Consider the following 13,827-nt stretch of genomic DNA (forward strand, 5'->3'; position numbering starts at 1 on the left):
CTGATATTAAACACATCTTCATGCTCTTATAGAAGCTGAATGAAAATACAAATCTGAGAGCAGTCAGAATGTTTGGGGTTGGGACCAAGAGAATTTTACAGATTTTGATCCTGGTAGTTTTCTGAACATAAGACAAAATACATTCTCTTAATTACCATCCTTCAACTGTATTTAACAAACATGCATTATACATAAATAGAATGTTTTTAAAGATAATAATCAACCCGCATGCAGAGAGCAGGTTTTTGGTATATCCTGTGCCTGTTTCATGTTGCACATATATGCATTTTTATGTCTCTGTTTGTGTGGGTGGAAGTAGTACATGCAAGTATGCATGAAATTGCAATAATGTACATCTGTGTATGAATCCAGTGTAAGGATCTGCTTTTAATCATAGGCTGATGGACAGAAAACAGACAGCGTACTCACAAAACCGCAGCCATGAGGTGGAATGGTCTAATTACTCTTAAATACAGTAGCCACAATGTGTCTATAATAACTTTAAGATATAATAACATAATGCACTCTTCATCATCAAAAACAACAACAACAATGCTGTTGGTTTTTGTGCTTTGTTCCATGAGAATAAAATGCTGTATCAGAAACACTGACACTCAGAATGTGTCTTGTTTTGAGTTCACTTCACACAAGAATAGACGCAGAATATATGCTACATCCGAATTCCTGCACTTGCACATTAGTATGTGTAGTATTGTTGATGTTTGAAGTGTAATGATGTATGTTCTTTAGGTATGGAGGTATAGTATAAATAGATACCCTGACATGTTAACACTGTCCTCTGACCAGTGTGTTCTTTTACCTATGACATGCACAAAAGTGATTGAACATGCATTACATTATCACTAATGGTTACGTTTTGAATGTCATTTTGAATCAATAACAGATTAAATCAATAGCAGATTTTTATTTTTAAAGCTTTTCACTTTTTGTATTAATTTAAAAAGTATACAAAATCCAAAAACAAATACCACACTTAAAGGGACAGTCACCTAAAAATGAAAATTCTGAAACCAAGGCTCATTGGAAAAACATGCCAGTGGTGACATTTCTGCAAAATGATGTTATGTTGCTACTTGCTTGTTTCCTGCCACTTTTGAAGTGAAATGTCCAAAGAATGGCACTAAAAGTGTATTCAGTTTTCAGTAAATCCGAAACATGAATATGAATCTGGCAGCATTTTATTGATTTTTTTATATATCACAGCAGTTCAGAAATGAAATGTTCAGTGAGTTGTGCTAAAAAAAAAAAAAAGTTAATGTTCTAATGCAATCTGTTAACAAAAGCAAATGTGAGATAAAAACACATTTGCAGAAGCAATCATACCATTTTTTGCTTAATTCCACACATCTTTGAGTTCTTTTAACATTTTTGTATAATATCAGTGCTCCATATTGCAAGTGCAATGCTGTACCAGGTGCATTGTACTAAGTTTACTATATTAGAAAAGCCATACAAATGGAGCTGGTTATGTGATGCAAATGTAAAAATGTATTAGTTTGCAAATCATACAATACGGTAAAAGTATTTTGATTTAATAACAGTATTATGCAAGGGACTGTGCAAAAATAAGCCTTTATTAACCGATAATCAGTGTCATCAGAGTTTGAAAAGGAATAAAAGCTATTGCCATTTTCCTGCCTTTATAGTGAATTGTATGTAGGCCTATAGGTACATTTTTGGATGTTTGCAGAAATGTGAGTAGAGACTTGTTTTTCCATTGAGCCTAGATTGCAATTCTGTCTCTGTTCATTTACCTAAATGATTTGCTTTAAACTGTTGAACACAAATCAAGATACTATAAATAAAATGTCATGTTTTTTTGTCCATAATGAAAGACAGTGGGGTCCAAACAATCCTTCGAAATAACTTTCACAGAAGAAATAAATGCATACAGGATTTGAACAACATAAGGTTGAGTAAATGATGTGTATTTGTATTTTGGGGAATTCAAGTTTGAATTTAGCCTTTATGTTATTCAGACTGAATTAATTGCAGGCGTTTAATACTTAAGAGTGAGGGGGGTAGAAATAATCCTAACCAGAAGGTTTAATATCAGTCCTGTCCTGTAAGCACTGTAATATGAAAGCACCACAGTTCCATTGTGTGTATGTGTGTGAGCGAATGAATGTGTGTGTGTCCTTTGCTGGGCAGAAATATTTTTTGTGTTCTCTCATAGCCTCTGTGTCTCTGTCAGGGCGCTGGGTCAGCAGCAGTCTGTATAATACTGGCCCATAGCAGCTGGCAAAGAGAGCTGGAAAACCTCTCCCTCTCCATTTTAATTACCTGCACCCATGACCTCCTAGAGAGGGGAGAGAGGGAGGGAGAAAAAAGAGCGAAAGCTAGAGGGGGAGGGAAGGGCGTGTGTACTTGTGTGTGTGTTGGTTGGTATTTGTGGCTTACGGGGACACAAATTTGTTTAATGACATGGGTATGACAGAGGTATTACAATTTAAAGGTGGTTTATGAGGACACTGCCTATGTCCCCATAATTCAAAAGGCTTAAAAAACATACTAAATGGTGTTTTTCTTTATCTAAAATGCACAAAGTTTCCTGTAAGGGGTAGGTTTAGGTGTAGGGCAATAGCACATACAGTTTGTACAGTATAAAAACCATTACGCCAATGGAGAGTCCCCGTAAACCACAAATACCAACATGTGTGTGTGTGTGTGTGTGTGTGTGTGTCTATGTGTATGAGAGAAGGTAACAAAAACAAAAATATTTTGAGAGGAAACTGTAGTCTGGCTTTAATTATTCGAGCACTAAACAGCTTCATTGGCAGGACAGAACTGGCTTGCTCATGTGAGAAGACCAGTGATGGGAATAACGGCGTTATAAATAAACGGCGTTACTAACGGCGTTATTTTTTTCAGTAACGAGTAATCAAACGAATTACTGTTTCCCCCATTACAACGCCGTTACCGTTACTGACAATAAAATGTGGCGTTACTATATTATATTATTAGAATTTAATTTTTCAGTTCATCTGAATGGATGCGCAGTGTAGCTGTATTTGACGTACCATAAACTCTTAGTGTGAACGCGCACGACTCGCCGTCGCTTTCTCTCAAACACGCACGCAAAGAAATATACAGAGCAAGAGAGTCTTTCATAACATGCAGAATTGACGGGCTACATGTAAACGATATTCTTTGTTGTATTTTCCTGTCAAGATAGAAGTTACTTTCCCTGGTAATTAGTTACTTTTATAATGATGTAACTCAGTTACTAACTCAGTTACTAATTGTGAGAAGTAACTAGTAACTATAACTAATTACTTTTTTAAAGTAAAGTGCCCAACACTGGAGAAGACACACACTAGATAGAAAATACATAACAAAGGATCCCCAAACCCCTTTTTGTCACAGGACAATAACTATATATATATTTTATTATTCTCTAGTTCCAGAACTTTGATAACAAGCTTATGAAGAATTTCATATCATGAAACATTGTTTAAAAATTTAATAATGAAGAAAAAGCCTCATAACATGAAATTATTGAAAGAAAAAAAAAAAAAAACCTTTTAAAGCAGTTTGGCATAAAATTATATTCATATTTTTCATATTTTTCAATGCTTTTTAATATTTAAGCATTTTTATTCAAGGTGAATAACTAGTTTTGATTATATGCTGTTTTCAAAAGACAGGCAGACAATTCCCATAGAGGATACAAAAGCTAAACTAACCACAGTCATTCCGAATGAAAAATAAATATACTAAAATGTGTTTGAAATATATTTATATCACGCTTAGTATACAAATACATTTACATATTTAGGTACTTGCATTAATAAAAATACCATGCAATTGTACTTTTAGTAAACTAAACTGGTATACTTAAAGTCTGCTAAACTGTAACAACAAATTTTTAACTTAATGCACTTTGATTGTGTGGAAGCATTGCTGAAGTCCAACTAAAGATATACTAGTATATTTGAGTATATTTGATTGTGCCAAAGTGGAATTATTGCAAGTATACTTTAGGTTCACTTTAAATATCTTTAAATACAAACTGATATTATTCAAAGTTCATACAATCCTCATCAATAGTGACATTAAAACGCATTTTAGGCTTAATGTTAAGAAATGTGCATTGTGCACAATTGGTACCTCAAATAAAGTTTAATTATAATTTTTATATCAGTAAGTCTCAGGCGATATGTCACTATGGCGATATGAGATTTATACATCACATGAAAGCTGAATAAATAAGCTTTCCATTGATGTATGGTTTGTTAGGATAGGACAATATTCGGCCGAGATACAACTATTTTAAAATCTGGAATCTGAGGGTGCAAAAAAATCCAAATACTGAGAAAATTGCCTTTAAAGTTGTCCAAATGAAGTTCTTAGCAATGCATATTACTAATAAAAAATTACATTTTAATATATTTACAATAGGAAATTTACAAAATATCTCCATGGAACATAATCTTTACTTAATATTCTAATGATTTTTGGCATAAAAGAAAAATGGATAATTTTGACCCATACAATGTATTTTTGGCTATTGCTACAAATATACCCCAGCGACTTAAGACTGGTTTTGTGGTCCAACCTCACATATGTTAATACATTTGAACTATACTTAGTAGAAATACTTTAGTATACTTTGTAAAATTAGTAGGGATTTGTGACATAATTTTAAAGTATTTTCTCCCTTTTTTTAATGCGTTTTCTCATCTATCTTCAATTTTGCTATACTGAAGCCAAGGCTGTGGAGGATGAACTTGCTTTTCTGCTGAGCTCCTCAGCACTTGGATATAATTGTTTTGGTTAGTATTGTGACGCAATTGTGAGGAGGCTGCTGCTTTCTGATAGCCGGTAATAGGCCTGTGGGAGTGAAGCCAGGGCAACGGATGACTCGCCATCCCGTCACACATGAGGACTGATTTTTGTCAAACAAATCAAATTAATTGTAGCAGAAACTGCATGCTTAGATTTTCTCAATTATGTAACACTAGTTTATATTATTAATTAGTATATATTGTGCATGTTTACTGTATGTCTAAATGTTTACCTGCATCCTTTATACATGAAGAGAATATCCCTTTGACATGTCATTCTCCATGCTATAAAAGATCATAATAGGATAAAAACATGCAAAATACATTTCAGCTTGGAATGTCACAGTGTCAACATTCTGTTGGGTCAAACTCTGGAATGTTGCTATTCCTGTGATCTGCACTTAACTGCAGGCAAATGCTGCAGCTCAGAATGACCTTACACTTTTTATTCCATTTGCAAAGTGTGTGTACTTAATACTGAATTGAAGATATGAAATGATCTTGTAGAACAATTCATATACGTGGTTCAACAATACTGTTCTTGTTTCACAGCTCAGCTCTATAAGCAGAATTTGTCATATCTACAGACTACAGTGACCTCTTACCCCTGCGGTCTAATGTGTGTAACTGCTCTAAAGAAAGCAGGGTGTCTTTTCGAATCCAGCATGTTCACACTGTGAAGATAAAGATCTGTTTGCTTCAGTTATCCTGTGAGCGTTGCATAGTTCTCTTCCCTGCTTCTTTAAAGGTGTGAAGTTTTTACACCCACAGATATTTTCAGTATGAGTATGTAGATATTGATGTATGACCTCAAAATAAATACACAACACTACCACATCTGCAGAGAGTGAGAAACGACAATAACAATAGAGAAACAGAAACTGAATTTGGAACCATTGAAACAAGGGGAAAAAAAAAAAAACACTGTTTGATGTGCATATATATGTATCAACAGAAATCAGTATTAATCATTATCAGTGAACCGTTCTAACAGCTAGAATATGATGAATTATTGAAAAATCAAACCAGAAACATGATTAAAATCTGAAATTGTTAGAATGCAGTGTTTTCCTTTTATCTTCTGGCTTGTATGCAAAGTCTGTTGTAGACACATTTATTTGTGTGATTCTGCAGATGTCTTGCATAATATTGTTGCTTGAGATCCTTGTGTCCACTGCAGTCTTTTTTATAGTTTATTTGATTAAAATCGACTAATTGCAAAGAGTTCAAAGTGTTCTTCTCTGAAGAAAATAATCAAGCAACATCTTGTTAAACTGAAGTTTTAATCTTTAAAATAATCTTGTTTTTGAAAACCTTCATTCCCACATTAAACTTGAAAGAGACAGAAAATGCTCAAATTTATGACTATTAATCAAGAAAAAATTGCAATTGTGGTGGGTCCTCTATCCCTAGCAGAGGTGGAAGCTTACTAAATGGAAACTGCAGAACGTCTGTCAGTATCTTTCTCATTTTTAATTCTACAGAATTAGAACTACAGAGCAACAGAAATGTACAGCTATTCCTCTCACTGTTTGTGATGCGGTTGTAAATAGTTATGGTAGGAACTGACAAGTGTAAGATCTTGGTTTTTCCCTTCCTGGTGTTACGCATTCACTGTCTAGAACGACAACACAAATTCTACCTTTTGTGGGCTTGTGTAAACTTCACATAGTGCTCCTCCCTCTCCCCCTTCCTCTCTGGCAAATCTAAAGTCCACCAGCAGTGGGAAATTCTTCAAAATCCATAATTTACGCTCGAGTTCACTCCAACACCCCCCTCCTTTCTTTTACCAACACACACACACACACACACAGACACACACACCCCTTGAATGAGTTTCTGGAACAGCTCATTGAAGGAACCGGTCATGAGAGGTTTGAGTGCAAATACAAGCATATGGAAATACAAAACACACAAGTGTGCACTTGGAAAGTGCTAAACACTTCCTCTTGCTTCACTTATACCTCACATATCTATGGAAATGCAGATGTGCTGTGAAAATCAAAACAAAGACACTCCCTTAGCCAGGAATGCCCTTCAAAAACACACATACATATGTCTGAGATGTCTGACAGTTTTCGGGGCCTTTCATAAGCACTCAGATTAATGTCACATTTCCCAGTGTGCTCTGTGTGTGTGTCTACATGAGAGAGAGAGAGGGAAAGAGAGAGAGAGAACTTATGTGAGCGTCTGTGCTAACTGGTGCCAAATCAGGGTTGGGTTACACACTGTTAGTTCTGCAGGATCTGAGCTGAAGCCAGAGGAGGCCTTTCAGCCCCTCTTAGGCCTCTGCAGGCACTCTCTGTTCCTGCTTAAAGGAATAGTTCACTCCAAACTGAAAGCTCTGACATTATAATACTCAATATTGCTGACCATTTTCAAACCCATTATTTCTCCATGGAATACAATGGAAAAAATGTTTATGCAACTCTATTCCACATAGTCATTTGGTTTGATCTCATGACATCTGAGCACGAGACACACAGGAACCAGCCATGTTTGATATTACAAATGTTACAAACTATTGGCATCATATATACTTGAACTGCTGAGCAATGAGTTTAATTTTTGCATTATTGACACAATTATTTTCCTATTTGATACTGTAAAGCTGATATCAGATTTTCACTACACGATTATCATGACCAAAAGAATTCATGATAACAATATTATTGCAATATCTATAGACATTTAAAAAATAACTCAATAATTAAATATTCTCCTGTTTTATGATGGGTGGCAAACAACGTAAAGGTGCAGGTTCATGTCTTGTTTAGTTTGTTTGTCATGTTCTGTTTAGTTTCTAGTTCATGGCTTTCTTTTTCTCTAGCTACCTGAGTTTTCATTCATCTTTAGTTGTCATCGCCCTCAGATTCCAGATATTCAATTAGTTGTATCTCGGCCAAATATTGTCCTATCCTAACAAACCATACATCAACGGAAAGCTTTTTATTTATCAGCTTTCAGATGATGTATACATCTCAATTTTGAAAAATTGACCCTTATGACTGGTTTTGTGGTCCAGGGTCACATACAGCCCTCGGTTTAAGTTGACCCTGGTCTGTTCTTGTCATTACGTGGTTAGTTTGTTCTTCATCTTTGTTATTTTGTTAAATACACATAAATTACTGCATTTAGATCCAGCGTCTAAAACAAAACAGAGCTTAGTACAGTAGATTAAGTCATTTTAAATATATATATTTTTCTATAAAGGTTCTATAAAGTTTTAATGTCACAGTAACACTTTAGTTTAGGAACCAATTCACACTATTAACTAGATTCTTATTAGTATGCATATTACTAGCTTATTGGCTGTTTATTAGTACTTATAAAGCACATATCGATACCTCATTCTGCAAGACCTTTGATCTCATAACCCTACCCATACCTAAATTTAACAACTACCTTACTAACTATTGATAAGCAGCAAATTAGTATTTTATTGAGGCAAAAGTTGTTAATAGTGAGAATTGGTTTCCAAACTAGAGTGTGCCTAATTTTTACCTTTTTTTTATTATTATTATTTTTTTTAAGTAATTGATTCTGGCAACCACAGCTTTTTTTTTTTTAACAGTGTGACAATTTTCATTTTTGAGTACTGAGTAACTGAAGCTTCTGTTTGTTTCTTTTTCTCAGAAAAACACAGAGCATTTAAATTCTGTGACATAACTAAAAATGAGCACCTCTGAGTCACACGGGGATCCACACCATTAAAACAGTCGGAAATCAAAAAGGAACGCTTGAGATTCATTGACTGATTTAATGATGTTTTGAGTCGTGTGATCTGGATGGTAGCAAGGGTCCATGTCTTTGTTTGAGAAGGGGGGTGGGTTATTTATAGAGTCGCAACCAAGTGTGTGGGAGTGTGTGAGAAAGAGGCCAGGGTCATATAATTCAGAACCGCACACTAGGACATTTCCTTCTCTCTCTACAGTAAACATCACAGGAAACATTCAGATGTATTGATCCTTTCTGGAATCAATAAAGTGCATTTTTCCATTCTGAACACATTTTTGGCTAAATCAGTGAGGTTGGACCAGCTCCCTGTCTAACTTGGGTAACAAGGTTCACTGAAATTTAACACTCAGGAAGGGGATAATTTAGCCATTCAGCAAAATCTGGATATGTACTGTCCATGTCAGATTAGTTCCCTTCATGAATACTCATTTGAATTAGAAACTGACAATGCAGTTCATCACAATTTGAATTTATGATAAAAAAAAAAAAACATTGTAAAAAGAGAAAAATGTGCAGTCATTAGTCGTTACATGTCCCGACCCTTAAAAGTTACTTTGGTCGGTGTAAACTTATACCGTCAGATTGATTCATTGATATTTAATCTTATTTTTCATTTCAATTTTACAACATGAATCAAATTTTTAGGTTAACTAAAACAACACCTATACATATTTAGATTTCAACAAATAAACAAAAAGCTATGTGAACAATGTGGAGATAAACTACATTTGGTTTTTAAAGAAAAGGCTTATGCAAAACATTGAAAAATAAAGGTTTTTGTTTCTGATCTTTTGGTTTTGTTAATAATACATTTCTCATTAATCATGCCATAACCATGTTTTGTTTTGCAAGTACTCAAAAGCAGCCACCATGCATTTCGCGTTTAGTCATTTTCCTGAAATATGATAATCCAGCATGTAATTGATATGAAAATTACTCGCCTCCAGTCAGGACTTTGCTGAGGGATCATTATTTGTGGCAAGCTGCTGATGAGTTTTGACTGTAAGTAAATCTGTTCCTCTTTCTCTCTCTCCTGCTCCAGTATATTAACATGCAAACAGGCAAATTAGCCTCCCCACAAGTACTCCAATCAATGGCCTTGTTCCATGGGCAAGAGAGGAAACCGAGGATTTGCATGACAGAGGTGATGGGCACTGGTGCACGAAAAGGATTAAAGTGTGCTAAGATGCAGATGTTTCAAATATATGAAGTCCTATGGTAGGTGCACAGGTTTACAGTAGTATGTGTTTATTTTAAGGTCACACGACTTGTTGTAAAGAGCGGCAACATGCAATTGTTACGTTAAAGAACTATTAATGCTAAAAATTAATGCCAAATTTGGGTTTGAAAAAACAACAGGATTTGCAAGTGCATTTAAATGAAAAGAAAAAAAAAACACTTTGATGTTGATCAGTTTTCCTTTTAATTGACTCTAAACAGACGTGGAGTGCAGCACCATACACTGTTCTGGCGTGTCTTTTGTTTGAGGGTTACCTGCAGGTTGTGGGTACGTGCACGACCCCACACACCCTGATGCACACACTTTGCTTCAAAGCGCATTTTGCTCACTTTCTTTCCCTGTGGCTGCAAAGTGCTCAATACAGTATTGACTTGTTCTCCACGGCAACCTGCAGAATTCCACCGACTCCCCTCCACGAGCCTGGCGGTCCGTCTCTCCACCCCTCCCTCATTCACTTGCTCTGTCTACATCGCTTCTCCCATCCCCCATCTCGAGCTCCAGGGATGTGGTGACACTAAATGTGTGTGTGGTTGAGAGAGGGAGAGAGTGTGTGTATCATGACTTCAGATGTGCATCATGCGTGTGTATGTGTCCACACACCATGTGAGTGTGTATGTGTGTTGTGGGGGTGGCTCATTGCGTGGTGCTGCAGGCAGTGTGTTTTAAAGAGCCAGTCACTTCAGCAGTCGTGGTAACAATGACTTCAGCACAGCCATTTCAGAGCACTAATCCAGAAAACACACACAACCATCCGCATCTGTCAATCTATTTTTCTGTCAATAAAATAGCTTAATAAAATCTGTAAGAATGGGGCGTGAGGTGCACATAATTGCTTTCAAATATGCACATCATTCGGAATTTGTTTTCCTGTATCTTACCGCTGTGCAGCTATCAACTGGATTTGATCTCTCTCAGTAGCATGACTCTGACAGAAGGACACAGAGGGTCTGCCTGAGGGATGAAGTGAAATGAGTATGTCATTATAAAAGGCTTGTTATGGAGCCTGGTACTGATCACGCTGCTCTGTGTTAATGTGGAAATGTGAGGGTGAGAGTGTCTGAAGCTAATCACCTCCTGCTGATGTCTGACTGCCATGCTTGAGGCCACTCTCAGTCTCCGTCTCACTCATTACATGACATTATTTTTCAAAAATGATTTCAGTTTTAATATAAAGCTGCATTAATCAAATATAGGCATATAACAGCAATTTAAATATTGTTAACTACAGTTATGATGTGCACTTCCAATACCATTGCACAAAAATTAAGCTGATGGGTGTGTGTGTGTGTGAGTCAGCTGTACATATACAAACTACTATAGATACTATATATACAAAGAAAAGGCTGTCACTGGAGCGGTTCCCTATTTTCCTTTAAGATTCTACTGTGTGTCCTATTTGGGAAAAATAAACCTAAACCGTTTTGCCAAGTATTAGTAAAGTGTACCTTCTGAAAGGGTACTGCTCCAGTGACAGCTTTTGTACCTTTTTTTCTGAGAATATATTAAGCCCACAGATTAACCTTTACCACCAGAGAGTTAGTGCGTCAGAGCCACAAGAGAGAAAGAGAATGAGAGAAGAGTGGTAGTGCTAGACAGGAAGAGATTGTGTGTGTGCACACAGAATAATAGTGTTCCACAGTGAGTCATTCTGACTGGTCATCATTGTTCAATAATCATGAACATTACCTGCTATTTATGTACTGCACTCTGAGGGACTCTGAGCCAATCAAAGTGCCTAACTCAGAGGGCTTGTCTGAGTCACTGTGACAACAGTCTGTTTTTTGAGCAATGGCAATAAGGCCTTTAAGTTATAACTGAGACAACTGTTGACACTGTTAGTGTGTGTTTGCAGGTGTGTATACACAATGCAAGTACGTATTAATATTGCATTTTAAAGTTGGGGCACAAACACAACTGTAAAATATTTATTATTCTATTTTTATTTTATGTTAAAGGGGATTATCCTACGCCATTCCACATTGGACAAATAGTCTAGAGCAGTCAGAATAAAATAATATTTTCAATGACAAATATATACAATAACTGTAATACAAGCATCTTATGGCATTCCGATATAATTCCAGTAATAGGCAAATACAGTAATAGGCACGAAGATCCCCCTCAAGGGCAAGGACACTGATATCAGCTGGGGGGTCCCAAAGCAATACACAGTACACAGGGCCCAGAAACCTTAGCCCTATGGCCATTCACCCAACATCTTGTAAGGATGGATGCAAGAACTTGCAAGACAACTTTATATGAATAAACTGAAGGTTAGGATGATTCTTTCCAGGTCCTCTCTACTACATTCTTGCTTCAGTCTTTCTGTTCTGTGATATTACCTGAAATTTGTTAAATCTGTTTATTATAGATAAAATTTATAAACACTTCTAAGGTCCGTTACAACAGTTACTTCTTTTAAGTTTTCATTGGTTCAGTATTAAATGTGACAGCAATAATGATATATGATTAGGAGGTGTTTTTTTCTTTTATTTACTTTTTTTTTTTTTTTTTTTTTGAGGTATGCATCTTCAGATGTTTAGTTGTTCATTACAAACTGATTGGATTAGTTATGAAGGTAGTAATATGCATGTTCAATGATTAGTCATGCATCAAACATTTTCCTGGTAGACAGGACGTTTGAGTATCAGATGTATTTAAAAAAAAAAAATTCTACTCTCTTTTTTAAAGTATAGTTGGGCTTTGTTTGTGTGCTTAAATTCCGACCTGCTTAGCTGTTACACCATGCATTTTCCCCAACATTCCATTAAAGTCTGATTGTAAAGGTGGTGCATTCCTTACAGCAAATGTCAAACAATTATTGTGCCACTGAGTAAACAATGGGTTATGTTAATCAGTCTGTCTTTATTGATGGGCAATATCAGATTTTTTTAAAGAATATTCAGCCATGCTGCTGCAGTATAGAGAGAGAGAGAGAGAGTTATCCTCTGTGTTCACATCTGCACTGTTATGACAAATAGTCATCCAAATATGATAATTCTGTTCAAGTTATGCAAAAACTCAATATCCATGTGAAAGTTTAACTTCATTATCACTGAGAACAGGTGTAATATAATTAGTGTTGACGTGGCTGGGAGTTACAATCAAGGAAATAATTTCAAACGCTGTGTGATGGAGGCAGTGTATTAGGTAAGCTACTTATTTCATTTTTAATATATTTTTGCTGGTTGTGCTCTGCTAGCGGGCAAATAAGGAGTGAAGTCATCTTCTTGTCCCCCCTCCCCCATATGCTTAATGAAGCACGCTAGTGATCATTACTGACTGTTGAAAATTGAGCAGGTACTAAGTCTTCCTGACAATGTGGCCATGCTCTGAGATAAGAAATTACCTGACTCCTATTACACAGAATTGTAATGGTCAGTGAAATTTTACTGACAGCAGCACTGGAATGGAGTGAAATTACACACACGCTGGACACCTGGGCAGATTAGGAGATCAGGGAAAATAAAGTGCAAAATGTGGGACAACAAGCGAATTTTTAACTAAACTTGTTGCCAAGTTTGCATCTTTTCGTGCTATTTGGAATAGGCTATTTGCTCTTCAGTGCAGTGTTAAAAAAATCAGAAGTCATGACATGTCTGGATGTTGCATAAATTTGGAACAACGTCAACTCCACCAGCATCAAAAGGAAATTAACGCTGGACGCACCTGAAGCTCAGCTTCACCCGCAACCTAAATTGCACTCCTGGATTCCAGAGAGCCTTTATGATGATACAACGGGAATTTTAAATTGGTTTTTAAACTATATGAACTACAATGACGAGCACTTTATTAACAGATTTCATTTGTCCGAACACCGACAATTTCTTCAACAGGGTAGCTAGATCGGTTTGTGACATTTTAATGGCCAATCGAAGACTGCGGTGTCGAGTTATGCATTTCAGAAAACAACAGAACAGTCGAGGTCAAATCTAGTGATACCTTAGCCCAGTGTTACCTTTACACTCTTTATTACTAACTGCAAGAAGAAAGTTTTGCATGTCCAACGTTGAAATCAAAGCCAGCAGAAACTTCATATGT

The sequence above is a fragment of the Onychostoma macrolepis genome, chromosome 06 (assembly GCF_012432095.1).
Source record: "Onychostoma macrolepis isolate SWU-2019 chromosome 06, ASM1243209v1, whole genome shotgun sequence".
NCBI lineage: Eukaryota > Metazoa > Chordata > Actinopteri > Cypriniformes > Cyprinidae > Onychostoma > Onychostoma macrolepis.